The sequence below is a fragment of the Hipposideros armiger genome, unplaced genomic scaffold, assembly GCF_001890085.2.
Source record: "Hipposideros armiger isolate ML-2016 unplaced genomic scaffold, ASM189008v1 scaffold_52, whole genome shotgun sequence".
NCBI classification, from domain to species: domain Eukaryota; kingdom Metazoa; phylum Chordata; class Mammalia; order Chiroptera; family Hipposideridae; genus Hipposideros; species Hipposideros armiger.
This window is the reverse complement of record NW_017731402.1, coordinates 3497162-3510045: the sequence shown is the minus strand read 5'-3', so window position 1 is coordinate 3510045 and position 12884 is coordinate 3497162. Positions and strand designations below refer to the sequence as shown.

At 43.4% G+C, this 12884-nt stretch overlaps 1 protein-coding gene across 11 annotated transcripts in view; it reads right to left on the bottom strand.

Moving 5' to 3' along the window:
* Nucleotides 1-12884, bottom strand: part of NEDD4L (NEDD4 like E3 ubiquitin protein ligase) — a 270127-nt gene that overhangs the window by 169643 nt on the left and 87600 nt on the right. Inside the window, exon 3 of one of the 11 annotated variants that reach the window (XM_019640648.1) lies at nt 10984-11054. The exons of 9 other annotated variants lie outside the window; for them this stretch is intronic. The gene's annotated coding sequence lies outside the window, so the exon portion shown is untranslated. Of the gene's footprint in view, nt 1-8428; nt 8515-10983; nt 11055-12884 lie in introns of those variants that run through there. One more of the 11 variants, XM_019640650.1, reaches the window with a different exon arrangement.

The window sequence follows — 12884 nt, the reverse complement described above, 5'->3', positions numbered from 1 at the left end:
TACTATGCTCCGTCTCCTAATTATTCACACTGTGTGGAAGTCCCCTGGGGATCTGGGTGGAGATATCAAACTGGCATCTTATTTACAACAAAGCTGCACTGTTGGCAACTAGTTACTGTCCGAGTAGTTGGTGTTTAGTACAATTCAGGGCCAGTATTACCATTACTCTCTAAGAAGCTCAGTGCTTTGTGGATGAGAAGAGAAAAGCCATTTTGCAAACCTTTTATCTTCTCTGCATAGCAAAAAAGCTGTTTATCACATGCTTTTCAGCCTTTAAAAGGAGACAACCAACTGGTATTAGGGTTTGAACAACATCTTCTTTACTGAGAGCCTACCATATTCCAGGCAAGGAGATAAGCGTGGGACGTAAAAGTCACCGTCCCTGCCCCCATGTGAATGGGGCACAGAGAAGTAAAGCAATTGACTGTCACAGAGAAAATCAAGTATGCACCCTGGAACACAGTACTATCTCTGCAGCAGCAGTTCCAGACCTCGTGCCTGCCAGAGTCAGCTGACCTCAGGTGCCTGGCCCCATCCCGGGCCTCCAGATCACAATCTCTAGGGTTAAGACCTGAGAACCTTCATGGATCGAGCATTCACGGTGATTTCTACGCACTGGTCCATCTTGGCACCCCTGCCAGAGAGGAGTCTCTGAGGCTGAGATAGGGACCAACAGCAGAGCAAGGTGAGCATTCTCCAGAGAGAAGAGCATAAACAAAGGTCCGGTGGCAAGCTGCAGGACTCGGGGAGGAAAGGTAGCTGGGGAGGGGGCCCCAGCTCAAACCACAAGGAGTTCATAGGCAACTAAAGAGCTGGCCATTGCTGCTGAAATTCAACCCTGGCCCCTCTGTTCACAGTCATATGATTTGTGCAGTTAGTCCTGACACATCATGCAGGGGGTGATGTTTGACCTTCTCTATATGACACATTGAAGTGTTCTATGACCAACAAGAATGTGTAAAGGCTAGTCCTTTTGCAACGATTATTTATCAGATTAAATAGTCTTTGCTGAGATCTACATATTTTATCAGATTAAATAGTCTTTGCTGAGATCCACATATTTTAAAGGAGGCAAGGCAGTGAGGAGGAGAGGTGGGCGAGAGAGAAGAGTTGCCTCCACTGGGCAAAAGGTTCAAGGTGTATAAGGTTCAGGCTGCAGTCAGGTTGGAATGACACCACCTTGACCACCAAGCATAAAGGGGTCCTTCCGAGATACTTGGTATCAGAAGAACAATGAGAAAGGTCTTCAGTTTTCAACCATTTTTCCCTCCTTCGGGAGTGCCACCACCATAAACTGAAGGAAGCAATAATTCTTTTCTGTAAAATGAAGTTGCTCCATACGCTACTGGGACAGCCTGTGCAAGAATCATGTCTTTGCTTCGTATTACCAAAGAGCAGAGGGCTAATGTAGCATGTTATGTAGCACCACGAATCAAATTTATTTTGACTACCTGATGTATTTATCACACTGAGACTCAGCTAATCCAGAGAAAATTTCATTGGAAAACCTGTTTTATGAAAGATTTCCTCATTCTTTTCCACTTTATTATAGTCAGTGTTGCATAAATTACTGATAAAGAAATAACACAAAACACTTACAAAATAAGGGGGAAAAATACATACATAGAATGAGAAAAGAAGTAAGACACATGAATATATGCAATTACATTGAGATTGAAGATTTTATCTAACAAATTGTCAAAGACACAAAAAAGTTAACTTTCTAAAGAAGGGCAGACGTTTTAATACTCTCCTACTGGAAAGAAATTATCACAAGTTTTCTGGAAAGCAAGATGGCAGGAGGTTATCAAAAACATTTAAAGAGTTGATGCCTTTGATTCAACAAATCTATTTCTAAGGATTAGTCCCAAATAATCAGAGATGCAGGCAATATTTATCTGTAAAAGATATTCATTACAGCATCATATATAATAAGAAAAATTAGAAGTAACCTTCTAGTCCAATAGAGAAATGATTAAATAAATTATGATATAATCAAGGGCTAGAATACTATAAAATATTAAAATCATGTTTTCAAAGAATATTTTTAAATGGGAGAAAATAATCATGTATAACTTTAGGGAATAAGCAGCATCTAAAAATGTGACTAATTCTATAAATATATTCGAGAGTAATTTAGAAAAACATAGCCAAGGTTAACAGTTTTTTCTAGATGGTAAGTTTATGAATTATGTTTATTTTCTTCTTTGTGGTTATTTTTCTCTAAATTGTCTAATGTTAGTAAGTTCTTTTATAAATACAAAAAATTATGAAAATGCCAATAATAGTTACACATATGCTTCAATTATAATACACTCTTCAATCAGGCACCAAACCCTGAAATTTCATGTTTAGCCTACACCTCAATAACAAACCCAAAAGGGCTTCAAATATTTTTCCTACCCAGAAAATTGCCATACATAGGTAACTCCTAAAGATTTGTGAAAGAATATGCATGCACATACATTCCAGCCCCAGAGATTTATTGAAAGGCATGAAGTATACTTTGAAATACACTGTCACCAATACTGGCAATGGGTTAGTCACTCTTGAACACGTATGCTCTTTCAGCAACTACAACAAAGCAATGGGTCAATTTACAGACAAATGCATTCTTATGTTGGTCTTGAGCAGGTAAAAGAGGAATTAAAGCTTTACAATTTAGGCGTATTTTGTAAAGCTGCTGAAAAATACACTTTTGGATACTTCAGTTATGACTTTGTTGTTTGGAACAACTAGTGGTTTCCTCTTATGCTAAAGCCTTCCCACTCACTCAAGTCTTGAACTCTCTAGTCAGGACCAGCTTTCTCCTTGTCCCATCCAACTTATCACTTGGGGGGTCCCGACCTTGGGCCATAGCTGCAGGGGCAATCGCATGGGCAACATATCTCTAATATACTTGTATATTCGCTTACCAAACACTCCACAGAATTAATTCCTGCCTACAGAAGTGTTACCAGCTGGTAAATGTTTATGTAGCTTGGTTCACACGAAGGGTAATAAACTTCTAGAATACCAAAGACGTAAAATAGACAAGAATTCCAAGAGGTAGGACAGGCAGAAATTTTACGGACAGGGCAAACGTATTAGCAACAGGTACATAAGTGGCTATCAAGTTAGAGTGCCATATGCATGGCTCTCTCATTTAACCATTTCAGGGGAGAGCCATGCCATCTCCCAATATTTTCCTCTGGGCCCTGCTGTCAAGAGACTCCTGGGCTGGTTGACTGGAGGTTTGAGTCTTTAAGTCCTGTAGATCCTACGTAATGGTGGGACCAAATGCTAAATCACCCCCAGCGAAGTTCTTTGAAAAATGTCAGTTCAATTCTACTATTTAAGCAATATTTTATACTCTAGCAGAAATAGAAATTTGATCAATCTAGTAACTATCCAGGCACAGGAAAAGGCAATTTATGCTGGACACATACATTGTCACCACATAAGAAGTCTTCTGTCACAGAGAATAGTAATCCTCTGAAAAATTACGAAGTTGGTGAGATTGATCATGGAAACGTTCTAATAGTCCCCATCAACGCCCCATCCTGTCTCAAGGTGGCCCTTCTTCAAAGGAACCGACTCCTCCGCTTTTCCCAGACACCTGCTTAGGGCTCCATTTTTGCTCTCCCTTGCCAGTATCTACACCCTGGTGGTGGGTACCCACAGTAATGCTTAACTAGAACAGCTGAGAATGCCTACATACGCCCTCTTTGTTGTATGTGCACGAAGAAGAGGACGCTTTTGTAGGTGCAGACATGTTAGTTCTACCAGCCGGCATCACCGTGATGGCTATGGCGAGTGCAGAAGGCCTGGAGCTTATGAATTTCCAGGGCAGACAGTCTCAGATTGTGGTGGGCGTCCGGATCACCTGGATGATCAGGTTAAACCACAGATGGCTGGGCCCCGACCCCCGAGTTTCCCATTCAGATCTGAGGTAGAACCTGATGATCCGCATCTGTAGCAATCTGTTCATCTGGGCACCTCACTTTGGGACCCACTGGGGCTCCATCGTTTGCTATTTCCAGGATCCAGCACAATGAGCCCCTTCCATGTAGCATTTCCGCCCCAATATCCAATAGCTCCCAAGGGGCTGAGAGGAGGGTGAAGCTTCTTCTCCGCCAAGGACTTTGCCCCTCCTGGTGGGCTTACCCTGCCCGCTTGACAGTGCCCATGTTTACTGGGGTCATAGGAAGGGCAACCTACCTGTAATTCTAACTGAACTGTCGGCACCGCTTTTTGTTTATTTCAACAGGAGTGAGGGGAAGGAAGAGAACAGCACGAAGGCAAGTCAGTTCTTGCCTCTTTAGAAAAACACTCCTCTCTAGTGAGAGAACAATGACAAGTACCCTGTACTATACTAATAGGAGCCTGTCGGGAGTTCAGTTCTAGAGGACACAAGGCAAGGGGGAAATCCGGAGACAGGATCACCTTGGTTCGCGGTCTCTTCTGTCTTGACTGGCTTGATGCGGACACCTGGCCATCTCTTCCCTTCATGGTTAGAAAAGTCAACCCAACTTGAACTTCGTAAAACAAAAATTCCAAGATACATTCTGAATTGCTTAGTTATATATTTCACTATTTATAAATTAGCTCCCACCACGTCTGATGTATAAAGTCAGTAGCCTAATAAAACAGGCGCACAGACTCGCACTGAAAGGACCAACTACAGGAACAGACTTCCGAAGTCGTTCCTCTCCCGTGACACCGAGGTCAGTTCCTTGGCTACTCCCACCGTGCTCTTATGATTGAAAAGAAATACCACTGGTCAAGCAGAGGGATTTTGAACTTGATGCCAGAGTGGAATCAACACCGACCTGTGCTGCACTAGATAAGAGGACAAATTCCGAGGTAGGGAACTACTCAGGGAGTCGGCCTTTATTAACTCAACAGGGAGAAAAAGATGTGTTGAATTAACTCTGTAAAGGGTCATCAGCTTCCAGAGCACAGCTTGTGCTCTCCTTTTGCTGGCATTGCATGCTCAAGGGTGCTAGGACTAAGGATGGCACGGGGAGGTAATGAGTGTCCCCCGGCATGGCAGAGGTGGACACTGCGGAGACCTCCATGTGCTGAGCACTCAGGAACAAAGGTCTAGCAGAGGGAGACGCCATGCAGATTACTAAACAGCAACTGTGCTGACAGCGGGCCTCACGGGGCCAATTTTCAAGGGCACACAGGGTAAGTGGTGGAGAGAAGAGGGAATTGGTGGGCAGTTGTATCGACGGCTAAGTACGGTATTTCCTATGCACATAAAAACATCAACCTCTCTGCCCTGGAGTGTTCACTATGTGTCAAGCACTGTCCTAAAGGAGCACTTTCTGTACAATCATACGTAGGAGTCTTCTAGACTTCTTAGAGGTGGGAGTGGCAGTGGTGCCCAGGGTACCACAAGAGCTAACCCCAGGCCCAGTCCAGTTCTCACTGCAAAAATCTATCTTCTTCTCACAGGCCAGATTCTCTGAGGGAAGGGATTCCTCCCTTAAGTGGTCTCAACAGGACCTGTGAAAGTGTCTAAAGCCTGAAGAGGAAGCCCCACGAGTGACACCCATTCAGTGAAGCAGCTGCCATGTCACCAGGAAAGTCATGAAGCAGAGGTCTTGAATTTGGCGCTGGCCTGAACATGGAAAATGGATAGAGTAGCTCCTATTGAACTGTTCCCTGTGATATAGGCCAAATCATTTCCCTCCCAAAAGAGATATTGCAGTCCTAACCCCAGAGCCTCAGAATGCGACCTTATTAGGAAATAGGGTCTTTAGAGATAATCAAGTTAAAATGAGGTCATTAGGGTAGACCCTAATCCAATATGACTGGGTTCTTTTTTTATTTTTTTATTAAATTATTTTTTATTATGTGTACATTTTTTAGAATTAGTTTCAGCTGTACAACACAGTGCAATAGTTATACTTTTTACCCCTCGAAGTGACAACCCCCCTCCCCCAATCCGCTGCCCCATTTCCCCCCAATATCATACATATCTATTACAAATCCCTTGACTCCACTCCTACACTATGACTGGGTTCTTATAAGAAGGGAAATTTGGACACAGAAACGATCATGTGCACAGGAAGATGCTGTGAAGACACAGAGAGAGAAGGCAGCCATATGACTGGATAGACGTGCCTACAAGCCAAGGGATGCTAAGAATTATGGGTAACCACCAGTAGGGAGAAGAAGCAAGGAAGGAGTTTCCCCCAGAGCTCTCAGAGAGAACATGGCCTCACTGACACCTTGATTTCAGATTTCCAGGCTCCAGTGCTATAAGACAATAAATTTCTATGTTTTAAGCACACCCATTTGTGGTACTTTATTATTGCAGCCCTGGGAAATGAACACCCTGTTAAAGCCAGTCCTATCAGAAACCCTTGGGGCCCAATGTATTATAGGACTCTGCTTTTTCCCCCTCATTTTAGAAAGATGATTCTGAATATTCCAGTTATTTCCCAGTAGGTGGTAGGGGCAGAACCCATAATCAAATGTTAATATGTGTGCAGTGATAAGTATGAATAGCTAGCTACATTAAGTGTTCTAGTAAAACCAGAAATACTCTCAAGTCCGTCCAAGTCACGTTCAAGTAAGGTTCCTACAAACCTACAAAAACATTTTCAGTTTCCAGGGCTTTCTGAATTTTCAAACTGTAGATAAGGGGTTTCAGAGCTGTGCTAAGTTGCAGAACACTTATTCCTCGTGCCAGCCTGCCAGCCACATTCAGGTTGCTCTCAAAAGCACAAAGAACCGCCTGCGAAATCCAAGAATTCCTCAGGGAAACCAAGTATCCTCTCAGCTCTCAGGAAAATAATTGTCAAAATAACTTTTTTAAAGTTTTATTTTCGAGGCTATTAAACGTGCAAACAAACCACCAGACACTTGACCTTTCCATTAAGCTGAATTCTGTATTATATTATTACAAGGCTTTTTAAAATCCGATTGGAAAAGAGGCAAAAGCAATTATCCTTCACTGTGTTATCACAGGGAGCAAAAACTAGGATCAATAGAGAGAGGGACAGATGACAATAGTGGCCCACCCCAACACCAGCGAGTAGAGGAGTGTCGTAGAGCACACACATTTTCCCAGTTATGCAAATAAAATATATGGCAGGCACTCACACTTGGATTTCCTGGACCCATATATTGTCAAGAAGAAAGCGTGTTTATAGAAAAAATGACGCCTTCATTGGCGTTAAAAATCTTGGTTAACTCGCTCAAGAGTGCGAGCTCTGAGCAACAGGGTTGCCAGTTTGATTCCCAGCCTGAGCTGAGCTGCCACTGAGCTGCCAAGAGGTGGCAGGATGGCTCAGCTAAAAAAATAAAATAAATAAATAAATAAATAAATAAATAAATAAATAAATAAATAAATAAATAAATAAAAAGTAGTTTGGGCTGGCTGAGTGGCACATTGGTTAAGAACTGGCTTGGGACGCCAGAGGTCCCTGGTTCGGATCCCACATATGAGGGCCAGTATCGCTGCCCTCTACAGCTAAGATGCTGAACAATAGCTCAACCTGGAGCTGGGCTGCCATCAGTGGCCGGCGACGGCGTAGGCTGCAGCCCCTGTGGCAGTGGGTTGCCATGGGCTACCGTATGTAGCCAGAAGCCAGTGTAAGCGGCCAGCAGCCGCAGTGAGCAGCCGTCCAGAAGCCGGTAACTGATCTGCCTCACCCAGGAAGAGCGCAATGATGGTGCCAACTTGGGCCAGTGAAGTGACGTCCTTCACAACTAGACTGAAGAACAAAAGGACGGCAACTTGTCTGTTCCCCTTCCCCCAATTCCCCAGCACTGTTCCCATCCCCCAATTCCCCAATAAAATTCCTTAAAAAAAAAAAATCTTGGTTGACCTGCTCTGGAGATCAACCAACTGCAAACACCAGAGTCCCCTATCATATCTCAAAAGCTGAATGCATATTGGAGATTTTTCCTTGTGTTCAGACGTTTTTAAATCCTCCCTTAAGTGACTGTATTATATGAGACTGCATATTGAAGAACTTCTAAAGAGAGCCTAGGATAAGTTCCATTTATTAGTAGGCATCATACCTAAACCACATCCCACGTCATATGGGTATATGTCTGAGCATTACAGTTTATGCTGCTAGATGACTTTGTTTTATGGATAGATATGCTTCTCCTTGTCCTTTCGACCCTGAAGAAGAAAGTGTTAAATAATCATGGGGTGAGAGCACACAGGATTGATTAAAAGAATTTATGTAGAAGAAAACGTACCTCTGCCATCAGAACTGTGGCGGTCTCGCTTCTATGACACTTGAACACAGACAGAATTCTTGCTTTCCTGTTGCCCTATGCTTAAGAGTTTCTATTAGGCAGCACAGGCAGAATCCAATCAAACTCCTTGTCAACAACAGCCACATCTGTTTGATTCCCCAAAGATGTCAATCCACTATCCCCAAAGTTTTCAGCCCACTTTCCCCTGGCACATACTCACTTATTGGTGATTCTTTATGCGTTCTCCTGTCACACCTGTGGAACTTCTAGATCCTTTCAGACTCCAGGCAGCCAGCACCCCCTCTTCTTGTCCCCAGAACAAACCACCCCGTAATAAGCAGGCTCTCCACACTGCATTCCTATGGTCATGAGTCTTTAGACTACTCCTTTGGCACCGACTCCTGTGCCTTTCTGCACTACTTGCCCTTTTTCGAGTGTATAAATCTTAATTCTCTTAAACCAGCTGCGAGTCCCTTAAAGGTCACTGTTTACGCCGTAGGTTAGTCTGCATTTTCCACAGAGCCTTGCACGGAAGGAGTCCTCGAAACCTGTTTCGTTGCTGCATGACTCCTTACCCACCACTGTGACACAGCAACTTCTTCCCAGGGTCACACATCTGGAACCACTGTCTGGCCCGATTGGCCAAAATGTGGAATTCTCAGTTTATCTCATACCTGAGAATCCACTAGATACAGAAATGTATTTTGCACATAAATTTCATTTTTGTAAACTGGTTTCACTTTCTTCGCTTTTCTACAATGTGGGAGACCCAGGGTCATTTCCTAGAGCGTCCAGAGTTCTAAGCTCAAATACACTCAAAGAAACAATCAAGTTGGGGAGTGGGGGTGGGGGGGATTCACAGTGAACCTCATTTCAGCAATACAGCAATCATATTACCTGATACCATCATGAGCCACTTTTGATTAAGGCAAAACTTTTAACTGACCTATGGAGTTGGCATACTCTTTTGTGTGAGAAACTTAATATTCACATCAAAAGGACATGAGAAATATTAACATTTGCGGACTGACTTAGAAAGAAAATAAAGCAATTTAAGAAACCCTCATTAGACTATTGATAATCATAAACTGGAAAGGGGGTTTGTCTTTAAAAAATGGATCATTGTAAAATTTTTATTCCAATTGCACAAGTTCTCCAGGTCATTTTTCACGGTTTTGTAGGGTTACTGATTCCCCCCCACCAATTCTGAAAAGTCTTCGTTTCAAAATAAAGATGTGTAAGCCTCAGGGGCGGCTGGTTAGCTCAGCTGGTTAGAGTGCAGTGCTCATAACACCAAGGTTGCCAGTTCAATTCCCACATGGGCCACTGAGATGTGTTCTCCACAACTAGATTTAAACAACTACTTGACTTGGAGCTGATGGGTCCTGGAAAAACACACTGTTCCCCAATTAAAATAATAATAATTTTAAAAGATCCATAAGCCTCAATATAGATGTGAATTTTCACACACCAAATTCTTCAACAGCCCTTAATAAAAGCTGATGATTGAGAAAACATTCATTGTAATTATTCTCAATTTTTTGTGCAGCTCACATGGATTGAGATTCTATAAAACAGTGATCACAATATACCAAACTTATGCCATTTGTGGATGTAGCAGGTGTCACCACAAACTGAGACAAGATCTCTCTAGTCACTGGATCATTGGGGTGGGGGGGGGGAAATGTTTTCGGTTACCCCAAGCAAGGTGAACATGCATGTCCCCATCCTGTAGGAATAATATTCAGTAACTACACCGCACAAGCAGTCCGTGACTTCAGCCATTAGCATTCAGGTAGTGTGCCTGCTTGCAGTGTGTCTTATAACTGAACATAAAACCCGACTCAGACACAGGCGATCTAAATGAAAGAAATGGTATGGGTGGGGAACACTGTGTATTCCAGCCAAATGCCACTTATTTTCTGCTAATTAGATTTATACTCCATATATTCTATAGTCTATCATTCTGAGGACCTCAGGCTTGAGCACCAGGCAAGCAAACGAAGAAACCTTATGGCCACCCCAACCTCGGTGATTAAGTGCCTCGTGGATAAATTTTGCTGCCAGCTCCAATCTGCTGTATTCCTTATCTTGTTAAGGCTGCCAAATATTAACCTAATCACCCAAGCCAAACAAGTGGGAATCATCCACTCTGAGTTGGTTCTTGTAACCTCCAAGATAAAGTCCAGAGTATTGTGGCATACATGTCTGTCTGGTTCTGGCCCCCACCTGACCTGTTCCATGTTCCTTACATCTTTAGCCAAGGGGGCGAGTTGCAGTTCTTTGAGCACATCATGCTTTTTCCTCTGCTGGAAATGCCATGCCCCTTCCTTGCCTGCATAAGCTCTTCACTCAACCTTAACAACCAGCTCAACTATTTCCGAGAAAACTTCCTAAGCCCCTCAATCCCACTTCTGTTGGCAAAAGCCTATCAGTTTAGCACTTGTTAGTTTCTGTGTTAGTTTCTGTTAGCAAGCTTCTTGCTAACAGAGCCATGTCTTGGTCACTTGTATATATGACATTCCAGACACACAGTTGGTCTGCAACAAGTCATTGCTTTATAGGGTATCGTGATGGCCCAAGGGCAGGTTGGGCCTATTTGGCATGGGGGTGAGGTGGGTGGGGTAAACCTGGAGCTCTGTGGTAGACAGATGCTGGAAAACGTCACTGTACATTATCCTGGAACACATATGCTGAGCAATGGGCATCTCTCATCTCTTAAAGTGTAGTACTGCTAAAACAGGAGTAAATGGAATGGAAATAAAACAGTCTCACTTGCAGTTTCTCGGTTAATGTTTCTCACGTCATGACCGGAACAAAGGAAGCCAAGAGCAATGGAGCAGGAGCTGAAAGTGAAGGATAATCTGCTCTGAGGGTGTCTGAACAAGCGGCAATTAATAGAGGATTAAGGCTAAGTCAAACCACAGTGGACATGTAACTGCAGCATGTTGAATGCTGAAAGCCAGAGTGACAATGAGGTAGGAAAAAAACCTCACTGGTAAAATGTTTGCTATGTTGATGAACAGCTTGTAGCGAGTTTCACAGAGTGGTTCCCCCATGGCCAGGTCTCTCTGAGTAACAGAAGCCAGGGGCTCAGCCCCGATTCCATTCTAGAGTCCATTCTACAAATGCACGAAGGTGGGGCTAGGCTGTCTACAGACAACTTGGCGCCAAGTACTGACAACTCAGGAGAAACCTCAGCTTCCAAATGAGCCAAGTCAGGATCATGAAGACCATACGGAGGTTCCCCTCGCAGGCCTCAGGAGGCTTGGGTGCCTGGGTCTCTCCTATTGCTTCATTCAACAAATGTTCACTGAGCACCTACTACATCTCAGGCACTGGTCTTTTCACCTGAGATACAACAGGAAAGAAAACATTGTCAACTCCCTACCCTTGTGGAGTTGACATTCCACCAAGGGGACAGAGGTGGTCAATGACACCGAAGAAGTTAGGATAGAGTGTTAGGAGATGACAAATACTACACAGAAAAGAAATACCGCAGGCAATAAGGACTGGGAGGTGAAGGGAGGCATTGGATGTACTTTTAATAGGATGGATGGTCAAGGGGCCTTTCAGAAACAGGGATTTGTACACCAGGAAGGAAATGGGGAATCATTAATCGGGGAGAAGGCCCTCACAAGAATATAACAGGGACACATTCAGCCAAGATAGAATTGTTTTCTTCTTCTTTGATGGCTGCCTTGGTCTCCCAGATCCAGAGTAAGATAACAATGTAATTGAGGGCATGCACTCTGCAGAAAGACACACCCTGGTGTGTTTTCTATTATAGTTCTGCCACCTGCAACTGGAAATTATCAGATGTCACAATCTCTCTCAGCTAATCTCATCCAATAGTGGCAAGGCCTCCCTACCCTTTACTTGAGCACCTGGGGAGCTGCTATTGTCCTCAGCAGTGACGTTAGACCACAGTTGGTCCCCACAGCTTCCCTTGCCCCCAAATGCAGCATGGGAACTCATGGCCGTGGTGACCTGAGCAACGCAGAGCACATTACCTTATTCTCAGCGATGCTAGGTTTAATAAGTTCAGGAAGTAGGTGTGGGCTACATCTCGTAAATGCCCTGCTTTGCATGTGTTCACATTTACTCTCTTCCTACTCAATATTTATCTTATGGTTTCGAAACAGTAACAATTTACAAGCGTTGGTTCCTTAGGTTGCTGTAATAAATCTTGACTTGAAAAAAAGGAAAAATGAGAGCTCGAAGACTGGAGGTCACATAACCTAACACACCTCCATTAGGCAAATGACAAAGCTTGTGTCACGTCAATGGTACAGCCACAAATTCAACCCTTTCCCTCTATATCTAGGCGGCCACACCTCTGACACGGCAGAATTATTCATTCTGAGGCTACGCCATGGACACGGATGTCCCCAGTTTTCCAATACCGTCTAGGTGAGATGATACTTAAACGTGTTTGATGAGTGGACGTATTTTTCTCCAGGAAATATCTTTTCATTTTGCTCTAAGATCAATGACCATTTATCTAGAAGGCTTCTAGGCACAATAGTTTCTAGCTTTCTATGGGAAGGATGTTACAAAGAATTTTTTAAAGACCGTTTTCTAACCACTAGCCTAGTTTCAGCCACAACTTCCATACTACCCCAAAACAGGCATTCTGGAAAATATTAGGAGCTACCATGCAGGAGGGAAAAAAA